Raw genomic sequence first — 15,608 nt, 5'->3', positions numbered from 1 at the left:
ACAAAGAAATTCTCAAAGGAAGCATGTAAAATGTTTATATGTGAATTAAAAAAATATATACACACACATCCCTACTAAGAACATAAGCAGCTCCTCTGAGCTCATGTAAGGCCGTCATAGAAAATAACATGAGAAACAAACTCAAATCTATAGTCTCTGATTATATGAAGACAAATTATATAGAGATAAGATTTTTTTGCTGCACAGGCACACCAAGATTGAATCAATTCTGCTTTCAAATATACAGACTGTGCTCCCATCAACTCCCACTGAAGTCAGAATTTGACCTAGTGTGTACTTTACATTCACATCAATGAAGTCAGTAAGAATGCAGAAAATTGCTTTAGAAAGATGTAAAATTTACTAGTTCTAAAATAAAAGGACATCTTATTTCTTGTAAAGAAACCAGATTGATAGCCATTTGGAAGAGCTTAAAGGAGGGTTAATTGGCATACAGTAAGACTGAATTCTGACAGTGTGGACTTCTAGCTAAAATGACATTCTCAATGGTGGTCCTAGCTGTAGGATTAGTTTACAAGAAAGCAGAGAGGGGTTTGAAACCAAACCCTGAATGTCACTGATGAATTACCAGATTAGAAAGGCCTGACTATATGTAACATATTCCTGCCCAAATTCAGATTCAGAAGAGAAAACAAAACAATTAAAAAAAGGGGCAAATCTGGAGTTGAGCCTGAGTTATAGATTAATAGAATGAATGAAAGATCTTAAAAAAAAAAAAAAATCAATAAAGCCCTTCTTTCATAAAATCTTGCTCATAGACAGAACTTTATGCCAAACTATGCTCAAAGCTGGCAATATGAACTGCTAATAAGATCTAACTCAGGGAAATAATTAGGATAACCAGTTCACAGCTAAATGAAAGTGTTTCATCTATCATTGCAGCTATGCACTACAGAAGATTTTCTAGAAATGGATAAGGTAGGATGAATTTCATTATTCTGAGACAGAGAAAAAACAGAAAGAAGAAAACAGGCCCATATACAATGGTTAGCTATCAGCTATGTCTAACTCAAGTCACTAAAGTAAGTTTGTGAAGTTCCAGTGTGGTCCCTTCAACACACTGAAAGCAAGCAGTAAAATCTATAAGTAATTAAAATCTAAGAAACATTCAACACTAATAAGATAGTCTTTGTTATGCCTTTTTTAACTGGAAAACTGCATTGTTACTTCTCCCTTGGACTGAAGTCCAAGTATGAGTACTGAAGTCATCTTTCTCTTTTTAAATCTTTGCACATGAAAAGGGCAGAAAACCCAAAACTGTAAGTCAGCTGAGATGATAGCACAGATCAGCCTATCTCTGTTTCCCTAAAATGAAAGTTATCTATACGCATTAATCATTTTGGTAACCTCTAAATCAAAATTTAATTTTGTAATACTTTAAACTTATGGAATCTACCATTTTACACAAGATGAGTAAAACACCATTGAAGAAAAAAAAAAATGTTATGTATCAGGAGTTTTTTCTTAGTCAAATACGCTTTCACATGGTGACATGTTTTGCACAAAATATACTAAGTATCTGGATACACAAAGTGAATGAACTCAGAAGCACATGAAATCTAATCAAAAGTTTAAAAAAAATCCAAAACTTACCAACTTTATTTTTAAGGAAAATATTTGTAGTTTAGGACTAGAATGAAAGTGTCAATTGAGAATACAATTAGGAACTTTTCCTTTTAGTAGTTTTTGAGAAAGAACTTGTAGTATTTCTACATATTACATAGCTGAAATGCTGACAGAGAACACAGTTCCTAGAATGACTTTCAGCTGGGTTATTCACATTTGTATGAACTGTCTGCTTCCTTGTACCTGGTATTTCATCATTTAAGCACAAATCCCAGAGAGGCTGAGGTAGTCAATATTAAACCTACTGTGAGCCTCTTTATTTCAGAAGGAGGACTTGCAATATACAGAATTAAGCAATGTATAGATGTCTTTGCCAGACTGAGTTCCTACTTTGTTGTTGTAGGCACTTCTGAGAATGGAAAGGTATATACTGATGTACATATAGGATCTTTTCATCCTTTGCCATTTCTTGTCTAAAAATATTTGCCATCTCCACGATGCTAATTATTACATTAAAATCTTTAACAAGTGGCAAATTATAATTTGGACTTCAGTTTAACACTGAGAAATAAAAATAAAAGGTAGTAATGAAGAAATAATAAAAAGGTAACAGCCTTTTGACTGTAGAGAAGACATGGGGCTTTAATAATTTTCTCAAGGCAGTAAGATGACAGTAAAAGTTACACTCATTGGGTTTTACACGTTCTATGGACTAAGTATTTTTCATTCACAACAGCCTTCTTTACAATCTGATAGCACAGAAATATAAACAAAAAATAATTCCTGGTATAAAAACTGTCACCCTTTCTTTTTACTTTTTGCAAGAGATTTCTTGATATAAAATGCTAGAAGTCTGAAATAATGCTTCGGCACAAGGTGGGTGCACAGCATACACGGTTGTTTTAAACAACTGAATTATGTACCCAGCTGAATGGGAGTCCACGAACACCAAGTAATGTAATCAAGTCAAAATTGTTGTTGTCTCAATGAAGCACTTGGGAGCACTGTTTGAACACCAGGACCTCAGTGTGTTAGGTACTGTACAAATAAAGCAGAAGGACAATCCCTCTCCCTTTTTTTTACTGGCAGAAGCCCAATGTAGCTCCATTGATTTCAGATGTATTAGCAAGGAAGGGCCTGATCCAAAGCTCACTGAAGTCAACCAAAATCTTTCTGTTGATTTAACAGGCTTTGGATTAGTCCCTAAATAAGAACAGATTTTGGCTCAGCTAAAGGATTTCACTTAAGCCCTCTGCTTGTTCAAGCATCTAGTAGGAGCTAAGAGAACACTGCGGTCCTACTGAGTAGGAGGCTGGGTTCATCCTGAACTATCCCCTCTAACAGATGTAGAGGGTCAGGAGTCCTATGAAATAGAGAACCGTCAGTAAGTGGTAAATCTGAGGTGGGAGGAATTAGGAAGGAAGCTCCAAGCTGAAAAATTCTGATTTGTGCTGTTTAAGCGTTGTTCCATCCTATTTAGGCAGGAGTGTAAAATTAGACAGGGAGTTCATGCGAATTTCTGAATTTTACGCTCGTAAATAATTTAAAACCTTAGCACCAAGTTCTGCAATAGAATTCTATGCATGTATTTGTCATACTGACTTCTGCTGAACTCTCGGCAAACAGGGGCTGCCTTAAATCTAGGTATGACCAACTTACAGCTGCATGTGGAGAGGCCCAAGGAAAGTTTAAACAAATGTAATTGTTTAAACAAGTGTAGCCACAGTAAGCTGGTGGGCATAATGCAAGATTATAAGGAAAAGAGCACTCTTCACTTATTTAAGAATTAAACGCTGGGCTTGTCAAAAAATTTCATGGTACAAATCACATCTTAATAGAGAATTTGCTGAATTCCCCCCTCTCACTTTCATGGCTGCACCACCCATCCTTGTCAGTTACAGCAAATGCTCTGTTTACACAAGAAAGTAGAAGACCCCAATCCTAGCCTGTGCATGAGGAATGTATAGTGCCAAGGGTGTACAAAGGTAACCATCCATAAAACAATTTGAGCTCTTTCCACAAGTTATGCAGCCAGCAGTCTAGGATAGCACTCGGTGCAAGTTTGAGCATCTGGAGTTAGCAATGAACTTGAGACTCAGAGCAGTTGGGAAGTCAGTGTAGCACAGGGAAACCACTTTGCCTTGCTCTTTCCTGCGCTCACTACCCCAGCTGTAGGTAGGAATAAGGGCACCAAACCCATTGTGCCAACTCTGCCACTGGATCATGTCCCTGTGTTTGCTCCTTACTCTGGGGTAAAGATGGCTTCACAAGTAACCCAAAACACAGCCAAGCTTTGGAGCTGTCACTCATAAGCCACCTGTATGTAACAGTAGAAAATGAAGACTCATTTACTTCTTCCAACTCTACACATATCTGCACACGAGGTGAATTACTATATTGAGTACAGTCAAACAGCAGCAGTCAAATTCCTTAAAAGTAATTTTGAGTTTACTGCATAAGTTTATTCTCTCCAACAGATTTGAAAAAGTGTTAGTATTTCAAGAAATGAACCAAACTAAAAGCACAAATTTATTTTTCTCTGAAGCTCACTTTAACATTTAAAAACCACCAGAGGAAAAAAGTGATTCAAAACTCTCCTGTGCAAATAGAAAAAGCTAGTGTTTATTATTAGTTGTCCTCTAAAATGTAAGGCATGATGAAATTTTGTTCAGAAATATTAGGAAGTAATAGACCTTTATCGCTGTCTTTTTGTAGATCCTACGTGTCTTAATGGCAGTAGTTTCTATGGGAATTGTCAAAAAAATAGTAGGTTTTTTTTGTGCATTTGTTTTTTAAGATAAGAGAATCATGCTTTGCTTTCATTTTTTTGGATGTGTTTGACCCAAACTTTGCATATCTGAAAGCATCAGTGCCCCTGTTATTGCTACTGATTTCACACAAAAAGGATCAGGATCTTTTGTGGAGAGTGTCTTCCTCTTCTCTCCTCTAAGGAGGAAGAACTGCTTTTAACAGATTCCCACCTTCTTCCTTCAAACCTTGGGACAGTTCACCACTGACTCATAAACAAAAGACAGATATTTCACAAGTACTATAACTGTGATCATGACACCTAGTTGGTGCATTTCAAAATGTTATTCTAAGCTCTGTAGAAATGCAGGTTACTAGACTAGATCTATATTGGCATGTTTATTAAGACTGAAAGCAGCAATAAACAATGGTAAGATAGTTACACAAAATGTTATAAATTCTTCCCCCCCACACCCCGATATGCTGTATTTCATAGTTAACAAAAACCCTCTAAATATGAAGCAGATTCTTCATGATACTGCTTGCCAGTTCTGATGCCCTAAGCCTTCATTCTTAGTCACCACTGCCTGTGTACATGCTGAAGACTCTTAGGCCACAGAGCAGGGGGTACCCTAGATCTTCTCATGCCAGGATGAGAAAAATCAATGTCCCTGTTTAGAAGACATAACTACTGATGTGCCAGGTCACTAAAAATCACAACCTGTTATACAGCTCTAGAGTACTAAGGAAATGCTAGATAAAAAAAAAACAAAAAAAACAAAACCAAACCACAACGACAATGCATTGGACAATCTTGTTCTGAGCCAACATTACCCTTAGATGCCTAAGACCTAAATATGAACACAGAACCAAGTTTTCCTTGGTCTATGTTTACTATGCTTGTTCAGGGAGAGAGAAAAAAACAAAACAAAAACTAAACAAATAATTGGAAACATTACTTTAGACTTCTCATCTTTATGCAAATATCACTAAAGAACTGGTGATATGATCCATATCATCTTTTATTGCTCATTTCATAAATCTTATTAATTAAAAACAGTACGAAGTTAAAGATCAAGGCTATTTCATTCACCCTTTTTCACCTTTGTTGAAAAAAAGGGGAAATGTTAAAATAAGCAATGTTAAAATAAGCAATACAATTTACAAATGCAGTATATCCAGTGCTTCTTTTATAAAATTCAGAGAGGTAAATACAAGAATGCACTTGAATTTTCTACATAACCCTACATTCCTGGAATATCAGAGCAGTCCACTGACAACAGATGACCATTTCATAACATTCATGCAACATTTATGTACTCTTGTGCCCATTGTACAGATGGGGAAGAACACACATCAAAGAGGGCACGTACCTTACAAAAGGTCCTATTGGATTCGGTTCTGCAGTTAGTTTCTCCTGGGGACACAGCCATATCCTTACCTCATGGCAACAAACTGAGGAGCTACAGGTAGGCCATCAAAATAAGAGATGCCTTCCCAGGGACCATACTTTTTATTTGGATCGTGCCTGCAGCTAGCAGGGTAGTTAAGGTGGCTATCCCTGTTTCCTGGTAGCATCCTATCCTTACGACTATATTGCTTTCTTATAGTTTCCATAACACCAGAAAGTTGCAAGTCTAAGTTTCCACATGTGTTTTCACAAGTACATTTTTATTCTTGTAAACATTTTAAAATATTCATTTACATCTTCTACTGCATGCACAAAAACTTACACAAGTCGGTAGAAACCACTGGCTTCAAAATGGTAAGCATTTATTTGAAGATGATAGCCTAAATATATAGACACTCATCTGATTTTAAAAATCCTCCGCTTATCAAGACTTCCATGTAGATGGCTTGATATTTTAGTGAATGAAAAACCTACTGGAGTGATACAATAGTTTAACTGAAGAAAGGAGAAGGTAGAAGATAGGAGAAATTACTCACTTCAGCCTATATAGAAAGCTTCCTGCAACCTCAGCTCCAACTTTAGCAACCTCTAGTACCAGCTACTTAAAGGAATCTTACAGCAAGCTTGAGAAAGAAGAAAGTATATTTAGACACCAGACCTGGGTTTATTAGTACCCTGCAATCAGTTACTTAAATGAAAAGTAATTTTATAAATTAAAAGCAATGTTTTATGGTAATTCAAAACCAGATTGGTTTGAAAATTGAGAACAAGTGCATCAAATCACTTTAAGAGCCAACTAAAGATGGCAGTCAAATTTCCTTCACCTGTCCTACTCCCCCTGATATAAAAGCTGCTCAGAAGCTAGAGCAATCATGGAGTGGTTAGTATGCTTCTTCTCAGGCAAAGTAAAGACAGTAAGACAAAAGACCCACATATTATAATGTGTAGTGCCATAATGCAGTGTTTGATGCTCTAGAGGGCCTTCAACAAGTACTGTACAGCCAAAAATCAATTGAAAATCAGCATGATAACAGAGCATGAGTTGCCCTGTAATAGCCTTAAGCCCCCCAAGGCTATGTGGGTCCCTTTCATCTGCCAGGCTGCACTAAGGCTAGGGGAGCCTGTCCCCCCCCTCCCCAAGCACTCTGGACATGTTGCCTTTTACCTACTGCTTTCACCTTCCACAGTAAGGAGAGCTGACAGCCTCAGTGGATCTTTTAGGTTTTTCAAAAGGGGAATTTGATTTTTCTTGGCATAGGTTTGGAGGCTTTAAATTTTCACCTTTTTTTCTTTTTACATAAATTTCTCCTCTAAGTAAACCTACTGATTTTATACTGTAAACATTCTCAGCATGAAGAAGATTCCTCTGATCCTATGGCTGAATACACAGAGGTGATTCTTCTGTCGTGTTTAACAAAGTTCAACTCAAGAAGTAAAAAGAGAAAGAAACACTGTTCAATTCCACACAAATTGTTACGCATGCAACAAAGTGGGCCTACAAATATTTCACTCATATGGTAGGTTTAATTTCAATATTTCTTTAATTACTTTCCAACAATGTCTGGTTTCTGTTGAATTTACACTCGTACTTGGCATTTGGTGCAACCCCAAAAAGATAAGATACATATGTCCCCTATTCACAGTCTTGGCATTTTTACCTTAACTCAGGCATTGAAGTGATTGGTTTGAAAAATTACCTTGCTGATTAGCTGGGTTTTCTGGTAAATATATAGCATTAATCCTTAAATTCTGAACATGACATAAGGTATACAAATGTTCTGTCTGACTCAACGGCAACATATCATGGCTTAAGGAGGACATGTACACTGATCTCTGTGAGCAAAGAAAGAGCTAATTGGGAGTTAGATTCAGTGTGATTATCAGCTTGTTTATGATAAGGGAGTACTCTTCTGAATAGCACTGTAAATTCATCCCTGATTGTGGTGTTAAACCACGGCTCATTCCCCTCCCCCCCCCCCCCCCCATTTTTTTTTGTTTGGTTAGAAGGGGCTTTAAACTATTTTTAGCAGATGACAGTGTCATGCTTTGATTTTCTTCTGTCTTAAAAAAATAAATCAGCCACATGAGCCTGATGTCAAATTTCACTTTCTAATAGGAGAAAGGCACATTTTAAGTGTTTACTATAAGAACACATTTGGGTAATTTTTCCCCATGTCATTATGAACATTAGACTGACCCAATTAATATGAAATGTTTCTATGCTGCTGGAACAGACCGTGTTACAGAAAGAGCCATTTGCACAACCTGTTCATGATTATGGGCCATAAGGACACAAAGATGGCATAGACATTTGTGGACCATCTGAATTCTTACAGGGGAAGGGGAAAGAAGAAAAAAAAAAAATGATGTTAGCTGACTGTTGTGGGTCATGTTTTTTAATCCAGAGTATTGGACATGTAACACAGCAACAAGAGCTGATCATTTTGTTTAATCACCTTTTGGATCTTTGCCAGATGGTCTCTATTGAGAGCGCTGCAAACAGAGAGAGATGAACTGCGTCTAACATGCCACTAGAGCTTTCCCGTAAATGTCTGAGAACTGAATCCAACAAGAATTTAGTCTCAGAGCAGAAAGGGATACATTTAAAAACTATGTGCATTAACTATACTTTTCCCCATAGAATCCTCACTTGGCATGAATAATTTACCCTCTCTTATGCTAATGGGATCATGAAAGTATCCCTGTGTCTTTAGTGCAGCTATTCTCAGCTTTCAGTAATTACCCCACCCAGTGAAAATAACATGGCTTCTGCAGCTGAACGGCCTACTAGTACCTGGCAATTAGAAAGATCATGGCTGACAGAGGAGCGGTCCAGAGATGGACACACAAGCTCCGGCAGCCTAAGGAGCAGTCTGAAAAATTAAAAGCCTTCCACTGTGAACATTTCCTCAGTTGCTTAGGATCAACATGGAGAGAGCAGCTCCTGCAAGGGCATTATAGTTTAAGGGTGACAGAGGATTCAAATGGACTGTCCGGGCACCCTAATGTTAAGAAATAGTGACATTCCTTGGCCATCAACAGTTAAAAGAAAGTTTGTGGGATTTTTTTAAATTAGTGCTGTCTTGTTAAACAAGAGGGAGATAATTAAAAAGTCAATTAATGAGTGTCCTTCAGTATCTGACAATTTTACCAGCTACACAAGAGGAAAATTCTGTAGTATTTCATTAATAAAAAGTTTTTTAAAACCCATTACAAAGAACCAGGCTTTGACCTCTGTCCATAGCACTCCATGCTAGGTAGTTCACTATGTAAAAATTATCAGGCTAAAACATCTGGGAAAGAAAGCTATGAAACAGCAGGGAACGTGGCTGGTTTATTGTTTATCTTTTGTTTATGAGGCAGTATTCAAGTTTAATTACTACTCTAAATTAAACTCTAACAGGCATCAGGAGACATCCCTTTACACGACTAAGTTAAAAAAAAAAAATCCAGAGATTCCAACACTAGATCTTTCAAATAAGTTAGCATATATAGGAAGAAATTAGTCAGCCTGTAACAACGCAGGAAGACATTTAAGCACTTGCTACTGTATGTTTGAATGTGTTGTATTATGAAACCATTAATACTGTAACAAACATACAATTATAATTTAGCAAATGGGATGTTATCTAACATTTGGAGGCAAATTGGGTTAGGCTGAGTAGGATCTGAGAAGGAAAGAATGGCCTAAGGGGGAATCCTACCTTTTTCATTTTGAAATACAAATATATAAATATATATATGCACATATACACATACATATATTTAAAAACACCCAGAAACATGAAGTTAAAGGCAAAACTCTCAACAGTAACAATCTCTTAAGTAAAATTGTTTAGTTATTTTCTCTGATCATTCACATACAAAAGAGAGGAAAAGGTTCACTATGTTTAACATAATGGTGAGTGACCAGTTTTAGGTGAACGTAACTGTAGGAAAAAATAAAAGTTGAAAGGAACTAGCAAAAGATTATTCCAGATGGCATCTGTCATACTGTATTTAGGGTTATTTTAAAGAGATTACTGCCACTATGAAAACATTCCATTGACAGAGTTTTCCTAGGCTGCATTTGAAACCCCAGCACAACATACTTCAAATATGAAAGTAAATGTTTTCTAATGCATATATATTTTTTATCTATATCTAAATATAAAAATGTACATGAATTAAAAGCTAAGAGTGAGGTCTGAATCTTAAATACAAGTATAATGTTTTAAATCCCTCCCCCCCATTCTAAGCTTTAATTTAATAAAAGGTGAGGAATCTGCAGTTGCCACCAGGCTGATTAGTAGAAAACTGTATAGTGAAGCAAAGGCTCACTGTGAAATTTTAATGCTACTTATTGAATAGTGGGTAGGGACATAAATGTTCACCGACTCCAGCAATCAAAAAAAAATTGCAAAAAGATGTATTTGTTCACGCAATAGATGTAAAGAAAAGAAAGGATGGGAGGGTATTAAAATGTGACTATATTTAGCTAAGCTGGTTCTGGCATCATTATGGTTAATGTGCATGTGGTGTGCAGTGTGAGCTCAGCAGTTACTGGGCCAACTGTCTCAGTATTTCTGGGAATTCTGCCTATTCACAGTGCAGGGATTGTTCAATTGCTGCAAAATGTACAAAATGAATTTTACAAAAATGAATTGTAAGGAAGGCCCCATTACAACGATTTTACAGCAAAGATGTCAACATCAATTTTTCTTTCATGCATAGCTAATGATTAAAACAGCATATTCCATTTGCCTAAGACAATTTATTTCATATTGGCACATCAAAATATTGAAATACAAAGTTATCTTTACTCTACCCTTATTATTCATTGCTGCTGAACCCACACCATTGTTCAAACCATGAAAAAATAAAGCAAACTTGGCAAGAAATACTTAAAACAAAGGCTCATCAATATTCTCCAATTTGTCAACATCTCAATTACAGCAATGGAAAAAATGTAAATTTCATGTGCTTTGAACACTAAGGGGTCTATTCTTCTGTCAGTGCACATGCGTAACTCCCATCACCATTAATGGGAATTACTCATACATATCAACACAAGGACGGGCCCCTCAAACTTGAAAGGAAAAGATGAATTAATAAGGGCTACTCTCTTCCTGTATCTTCCTCAGCTGAAAAAAGTCATTGTTCTTTAAGAGTTTTTCATACTTCATACAGTTCACCTTTATGAGAGCTGTGCCTTCTGAAATAATACATCTCCAGTGAAGCATTATTTATTAGCAAGTTTGATTTTTCACAGTCTGGATGTTTGAGCCTTTCTATTAGGAATTTCCTTTCTTATAAAAGACAGCTCTCTTCCAATAAAACCATACCCTATAGCCTTATAGGTAAAAATACAAAGGAATAAAAATATGTTATGAATCCTTATGATGAATATTCATACTAGCCTCAGCAGGCTTACCTATACATACAGAACTAGGAAAAAGAAGTTGTAGCATTAGCTTTTGGATATTAAACTTCTAAAGACTTTGCATGAATGTGTTATTTTTTTATTATTATTCACATCAAAACATCCTTCTTTTTCTGACTACTGGAGTTTGGTTCAAAGCTTTGTGTAGTTTCAGTAGAGTTTTGATACTGGGACAGGCCTTTGGGCATTATCAGCTAGTTTTGTAAACAGCTAGTTTTGTAAACAAATTTGATTTGTATACAAGATTTTATTACAAGATATAATGAATAAGAAATATACTGCCTAATTTTTCCAACATGTGTCAATCCAGAGACGTAACCTGGGATGAACATGTAATTTCAGCTAACACCTTAGCTGACTTTGCCCTGAACCAGGTAAGTCTTTGCCACAGAAAGCTGTTGTGGACAAATTTGTGGGACAAATATCAAGCTGTCACAAAAGTGTTTTAAACCTACTTTAAGATATTGCCCTAGAGAGTAGCCTCAGATATTATTTATAAAGGGACAGATCTTCTTCATTCAGCACAAGTAGTTCCATCAAAAAAACCCCCCACCAAACCAAAAAAAACCCCACACACTGATGAACTTCTCACATGGGTAAAGCAAAGTGGATGTGATTCCCATTTATATTTTTACTGCTGTATAACCTAGAAGAAGTTTCTTGTCTCTGGCTTCTCACTTATGGCCAAGTTTATCACCCCAGGCCTAATTTTAAAAAGATGCTGAACTTCCTGAAAGGTCCTGAAGAAACACAGCCTCCATCTGACTCAGCTGGATCAGGCCCTTTGAGTGACTGAACTAAGAATATGACAAATCAGGTATACAATCCTGGTATCATAAAATACGAAACTGAAATTATTCCCTGGTGCTTTCCTGTAGACCACATGTTTTTAAACCTTAGAAAGATTTATTTCCCACTTTTCATACATGATCTGCCATATTCATTATTTGAAATATCCCATAAAGAGATTAAATAGGAATTAAAGTCTGGGAGCATCATATCCATCACTGTGGTACAAACTGATGCTGAATTCCAGAAGTCATTTAGCCTTGTATGTAAAGGCAGTGCCCATTTTTACTTTGTTTCACAAAGAATAAGGAAAATGTAATACCCCAGAAGACTTTCAGATGTACTTTTTCCCCTCCAAAGAAAAGAGTGGATGATAAAGCTACACACACCTTTTAATCTTCCACTTAGGGTTTTTACACATATATTCTCTGGCAAAAACCCCAGGGTCTTCTCTCTCCCCTCCCCTTCTCTCAGCCCCTTTCCTGCCATCTCCCTTGCTATAACTCAGCTAACCCAACAGAACCAGTCAGTTTTAAATTTCAGTTGGGACCCCGGTGACCTGTTAATGAATCTACAGAGAGGAGAAAAACTCACAGTGTTGAGTTATGCCTGGTGTTGCTAGCTGACTTGGAGTCAGAAATGCTTGAAGCGTTAACGTAATTGCAAGAATGTGAAAAATGAAGCGTTGGGCTCCTGAGCAAAGCGAAAGGTCAAAGCAAGCCCTACACAAAACAAGTCTCTGGAAGATGGCCTCATTAGACCATTAAATCAGCTTCTTCTTTTTCTCCTCTGTAAGATGTTTAATGTTTTATTTTTATTATTGGATATATTTAACTCTTTCACTTTCCAGGGCAGGGGGAAAGTTGATCAGACTGACTACATAATTACTAATCTCTAAAATAGTATTACACAGCATTGATTTGCATTTGTGGATCTGAACTGGGATAAAGTCAATAAATGCTTGGTAGATTACAGGTCACTAGTACTTTGGTTTGCTAGATGATCAATATGTTGTATAGCTTAGTTTTCTGTTGAACAAGTGAGGTGACATGTTAAGAACAACATAGACACTCACCACTAATAAAATTAGGATAATCTTTCAACATTTACTGCCTGAAGGCCCTTTCCTTAACTCTTTCAATGCCAGCATGTTTCTAATACCAAACATTGACTAGATTAACCCTTTTGATGCCAAAGGGCAGTCATGCACTGTCGTGGAGAGACTGTCCACAAACAGACAAAATGCCTACAGCTTTTTTGTTTGGTTCCAAATTTAAGCATTATGGGTGGATTCTTCTGTGTAATAAATAGATCTACCTCCTGCAGTGAAAGTCTGCAAAAATAATGTCATCACTCATCTAACTCCTTTCCATCTCCCACGCCCCCCCCCTCCCCCCCCCCCAAAAAAAAAAAAAAAAAAAATCACAAGCTGCACTTAAGACAAAAGCAGAGACCCCTGGAAGGAGTGCTCCCAAGAGCCAGAAGAGACTGACTCTGGTTTGAATCAATCTCTGCTGCCATCAGACATCAGTGGAGGAGACCATAAGTTGCTAATATAACCCAAGACTCTCTAATGAGCTCCCGTTCCCAAGAAATCCTTTGGGCCAAGTAGAATACTTGAAGCAGCATTTGTGGAAGGTCTTGACAAAACTGCAGGGAAACCAAGTTGACCCAAATAAGTAACTGCACCGGAACAGCTCAAGAGGGCATCTACCCATCTTGGCATTGCCTGGGACCGACTGACTGCCAGTTCACGAGTTATAAAGTAAACCCTGCCCCCCTCAAGGAAGCATAAGGAAAATTCAGTACAGGCCTTCCTCTCTTTAGTCTTTCCCAGGGTTGAGAGGGGGAGAGCAATCCAAAGCTGTCTCCAATGGGAATTTTGCTGGTGCTGTAGGATCATACATCTTTCAGCTGCCAGCAGCTGAGTGGAATGCTGATTTGCCACTGGACGACTGCTTCCCTTTAAAAGGCCCAACTGAGCACAAAGGGAAGCATACTAGCAATGTTTTACCCTGCTGGACTGGGCAGCACTAGTGACTGATTTGGCCCTTCAGCAATTGTTCCCCTTCTGCAGAAATTAGTATAACAGGTTTGTTTAAATCATATATATTACCAGAAAACTCAGTCTCCATTGGGAAGTTGGTATACTTATCATCAACTACTTTTTCTTATGCTTAGCAATATTTCTCGACTACCCTGAGTTACGTGACAAGGAATCAGAGATTAGTGAAATGCAAGCTCCCTGGATGTCAATACAAGGGACTTCTTGACATCAAGCATGGCTCAATGAAGAAACTCTTCTTGTTTCTAAGGGGTTGCTGGGGCAGAGTGGAGATACAGGTGTGAGGAAATTTCTTACCTAGGGGTGGAATGAACACGCTGTGGCAGATGACTCAGAGGAATCATTTTTAAGTATGCAAATGATCATCTGCTATGCCAAGCATTTTAACCACAATATACAATGTAAACATTTGATCAACAGTAAAGTCTATGGCCAGCTAATAGATGTAACATGGTTTTGCTGCTTAGCAGTCAAGCTCTCCCTTTCATTAGCTGCTGAACCTGTAATAGTTCATGCTGGGCCTTGTACAGCTCTGATCCAACCACATATTAAAAATACTGTGTGACTCGTGTTAGAGTTGGATCACACCCTGTGCCATGGCTGCTTTCTATCAGCAATAAGATTACAAACGTATAAACAATTCATACAAATAGGAGACAAACCCAAACCACTCTACCAGAAACAAACTTTGCAAGTTCCTAGAATCGCAACGGGTACGTTACCAGATCGTGAGACAGACGAAGGGATCTATCTCTGTGCCAAGCAGTGGGCCACGTGAGAGACATGAAATCATATCTGCTCCACAGCCTAAGCATGGCGAAAATCGTGGTGGGAAGTGGCCCACAGCACGAGACTAGTCATGGCAGCTCTAGCCCTGAAGGCTGCTCCCCTCCCCAGTTTCAGAATCCTGCTTTGCTAGTTGGATGGCAGACCTGTCAGTTGGCTCTGTTGGGTATGTGTAATTCCCAGGTGCACAAGATGGAGGGAGCAGCATATCATAAGGTCTTATAGACGTAATGTCTCACTCACTAGCTGAGTCTTATCATGTTTACAAAGCTAAACAAGAACAGAGCCCGCCTTTAACTTTGGTCTTAAAAAAAAAAATCAATTCTGAGTCAAGATCCAAGAGTGACAGTAGACCAACGTTACCCAACTCTTAGCACTGGAGTCTTGACTCTTACACCTTCTGGAGTCACTTATACTTCTAATGAGCAAGTGTAAAACACTATCATATCAGAATGACAGCCTTTGACACTCACTCAGCATGGATGCAGATGACCACACACAAGGTGCAATGCAGTAGGAAATAAAACAAAAAACCCTGAAATAATAATCAAACCTCCTGAACCTTTGAGAAGGCTTCACTGTATAGATCCAGAAGAGGTTTTGCAGGTCAAATACATCTCTATTTACCATTCTGAATTCACATTTTCAGCAGCAGAAACAAGTCTGTACAAGCAAACATTGCAAGAAACATTTTTCTGCCCAATTTGGGTTTTGCTTCTACTTTATGTAATTCAGCAGCTTCATAACTTCATAGAGGAGTCTCTGCCCCAGCTAAAACTACAGGTTAGATTCTCTGTCCA

General features: G+C 37.7%; 1 protein-coding gene across 6 annotated transcripts in view; it reads right to left on the bottom strand.

Moving 5' to 3' along the window:
* MEIS2 (Meis homeobox 2) overlaps positions 1-15,608 on the bottom strand; it is a 173,056-nt gene that overhangs the window by 140,444 nt on the left and 17,004 nt on the right. The window lies entirely within an intron of this gene.

This window comes from Strix uralensis, chromosome 4, assembly GCF_047716275.1.
Source record: "Strix uralensis isolate ZFMK-TIS-50842 chromosome 4, bStrUra1, whole genome shotgun sequence".
NCBI classification, from domain to species: Eukaryota; Metazoa; Chordata; class Aves; order Strigiformes; family Strigidae; genus Strix; species Strix uralensis.
Note: the sequence above shows the minus strand (reverse complement) of the source record. Positions and strands in the feature narration are given on the sequence as shown.